Here is a 3,365-nt window from a genome sequence, read left to right as displayed (position 1 = left end):
CAGTGAGTTGCATTATCTAGTTCAGTTTGCTCTTTTCTGCTCAGAAGATTTCTTGCACATGGTCACCCCCAGTTTGGCTGGTTGGTTCTTCTGTATACGGCATGGAACTGAGCTCACTTGTGTTCACTTTGTAATCATTCATTTCTGTTGTCTTTTTCAGCTGAGTATGGGATTGGTCTTTTCTTGCTCTCTCTTGTTGAGATGTTGGTGCACAGAATTATTTGAGAGCTGTGGATAGCTGGCAGGAGCCTTCTCCAAAGGGAGATAAGGTAGGTTCTTCTCAAAGCCACGACTTGTCTAGAATAATGTGAGCTCCTGGTGCCAAAAAGCAACAAAAAGACTAGTGATAAGCATAAGGGGCACCAAGTACAGTAGAGCTGGCTGGCCTATCTGTAGCAATGCCCTGACAGCAAAGGTTCCTAGAAGACCAGTGCCATAAGCTATAGTGCAAGCCACATAATAGACTTTGGATGACTGTACCTGAATATCAAATTTGTGGCATTATGTTACAAGGAAGCCTGGAATGAGGATATCCCCTAATCCTAGGATCTTGCATGCCTTGCCACAGAGATCCAATGGAGAGGAGTTTAATTTCAGAACCTTCAGTACCAAAGGAATCTTTTCATTTATGGAAGAGTCTGAGGGGCGGAGAGCTGCTACCTCCATAATACTCCCCCTAGATTGGGCTAGGAAAGGAGAGATGAATATGTAAAGCACATCAGCCACCAGAAAAGCCAATACATAAAAGGTGCAATTCTTCATAGCAGGCACGTGAATGGATTTGATCATGGAGAGGCAGTGGGCCACACCTAGAGCATCTTCTAGGATCCATGCCCACCAGTCCTCATTTCAGAAAACCCACCAAAGCAGACTGATGGAGCTGCAAGGTACTTTCAGGAGCAACATCCAAACTTGTGTGCTCTTGTGTAAACAGGGCAAGTGGATCCTGCATTCTCCAAGTGGGATTCTTCTCACGAAAGGAGAGAGGCAACTGCAGAGAGCTTTGGAGAAAATGCAGTAGAATATCCCAATCACAACACACACAAAGCGATTGTGGAAGCAATAGAGAAGGCGTAGCAGCGAGGAGGATGTTACCATGGTAACACAGATCACGGTGAGGGTGCAGTCAGCTTCTTTGTCACTGCATTCCTCGTCCTCTTCATCCTGGTGCTCTGTGTGCTGAGGTTTTGCTGCCATCGCAAGCCCTGCCCAGTAGCCACCAATCATGATGGTGCCCACTGCCGAGATGACAAGGATTGCCATGCTGTAGTCTTGGGTGGGCCTCGTGGGGAGGTACATGGCAGCCCTGAGTGGGGGCTCACTGAATTTCTTGCCCCTGATATCCAGCATATCAGAGTCATAGAGCACAGCCATGGGGATGGCAATGACTGGCATGCAAGGGCAATGGTTGAATGGGGTCAGTGTTGGTGCAATAGCTGCAATCTCTGGGCACTGACAGCTCCTACTGCCGCCTCCTGTGAAGAAAGAGTCTAGTCTCTCTCTTACGAATACCAGTAAACCCTGGGCCCTGTGCAGCTGGGCCAGTCTCCCTTTCTCAGAGAGGCTGCAGTTGCCCCACATCACTGCTGGGACCAACTTTCTGAATGCCCGAGGGGCCAGGTGGAAATGTGGAGAACAGAAGGCTGAGTCAGTATAGTCTTGAAGCGGCAGCAGAGGGGCCTGTCTCAGCTCACGTGGCAAGTGCACCCACTCTGAGCTGAAATCCTCTGGTGCTGCCCCCCACTTTCCTTTACTGTTCTCCTGGAGGGGCCGAGCCTCACAACAAATTCTCTTCTCTCTGCTTCTTCCTTTCCCATGAAGATAGATTGCACCACCCTTCCCGCCAGGCATTACCTTTTCCTCCTTGCACATCACACAGTGACCCTTTCCATGGTTATTGGAGACAATACCTTGCACATCACAGATTCGTCTCCATGGAGACAGGAGGCCTCATGCAACACAGCCTCACAGAGATAGGAAATACCCAGAGCTGACTCCTGGGTCCCCTTTCATTTTTCCATTTGGACTTTTCACCAAAGAATAGAGACACTTTCCTCCATCTCAAAATCTAGCAACTGGGCTATTCTTGCGGGGAGGGCTGGGGGAGAAGAGTTTGGGGCCACCCAACAACTTGCGCACAAAGGCCAGGGATAATCACAGTTCTTGAGGAAGCACAGGGACTGCTACTTAGGCCTTGTCTACATTAGAAATGTGTAGTGCTTTAAATGTACTGATCTAACTAAACAAAAAATCACCCCTCCTAACTGACCTAGTTATATCAGTACAAAAACTATGTGTAGATGAGGCATTTGTGTGTCCATGGGGATGCACTTTACCCCATAGTTCCTGCAGACAATGGCTCACAGAGTATGCATAGATGCCTAAAGCTTGTCAAAGCATACTTGCTCTCCCTATACTTCGAGGAAGGAGATATGTAATGGTGTTGGATTGACGCTTTCGGCTCCTACACAGACTAGGCAGGTCAGGTAATATCTGTTATTGGCCCAACTTCTGTTGGTGAGGCAGACAAGCTTTTGAGCTTACGTGGAGATCTCCTTCGGGTCTGGGAAATGTGCTCAAAAGCTTGTCTCCCTCACCAACAGAAGTTGGGCCAATAACAGATATTACCTCACCCACCTTGTCTCTCTAACATCCTGGGACCAACAAGGCTACAGCACTGCATACTTCCTGCTCTTGGTTTTTGCTTCTTTAATCCTCATCACACAGTCCTTTTAAGCACACTCAAAAGGTTTACTTCTGTTTTAACAAACATGCTAGTGCACGATACACTAATTATTCCCTGTGACATAGGATTTGCCATACCATGGTTGGTCAAGTCCGGTATCCTGTTTCTGACAGGGGCTAGCACTAGCTGCTCCACAAGGAAGTGCACAGAACCACATAAAGCACAGTTATGGAAGAACCAGCCTAGAAGGGAATTTTCATCCTCCCCTGCCCCGCCCCCTCAGTAGTTTATATTCTGATGCATGAGGACCAGCTCAGTCAACCCACCCTGGGATCAGAGAGGTGCTTTGTGTTCTTTTTGGCTTACACATCAACAGAAATAGAGGTTCTGTGTGTTGAACTACAGGTGTCAATTCTATTGCTAATGCACCAGCTAGGGTAGAATCGAGCCCATTCCGCTAACAGGAGTTAAAAGCCAGTCTAACAACCACATTTTAGTCAGAAAAGTAAACAGATCTGACTGTGGATACACACACAGGAACAGTTGTATAATACACTGTTGTGGGATTAGTGCAACTTCTTGTGTTATCATGACAGCTCCTCCTTCAGGCACCAAAAATCCTTTGATTTGCCGTCAGCTTATGAGAGTTGGCAACAACTGTGATACTGCCTTCTCCTGG

At 47.5% G+C, this 3,365-nt stretch overlaps 1 pseudogene; it reads right to left on the bottom strand.

Annotated features, from left to right (window-relative positions):
• Positions 1 to 297: 297 nt before the first annotated feature.
• Positions 298 to 1,851, bottom strand: LOC144265407 (signal peptide peptidase-like 2B pseudogene; annotated as a pseudogene).
• Between the last annotated feature and the right edge of the window lie 1,514 nt (positions 1,852 to 3,365).

This window comes from Eretmochelys imbricata, chromosome 5 (genome assembly GCF_965152235.1).
Source record: "Eretmochelys imbricata isolate rEreImb1 chromosome 5, rEreImb1.hap1, whole genome shotgun sequence".
Classification (NCBI taxonomy): Eukaryota; Metazoa; Chordata; order Testudines; family Cheloniidae; genus Eretmochelys; species Eretmochelys imbricata.
The sequence above is the reverse complement of the archived record's forward strand: the minus strand, read 5'-3'. Positions and strand labels throughout refer to the sequence as shown.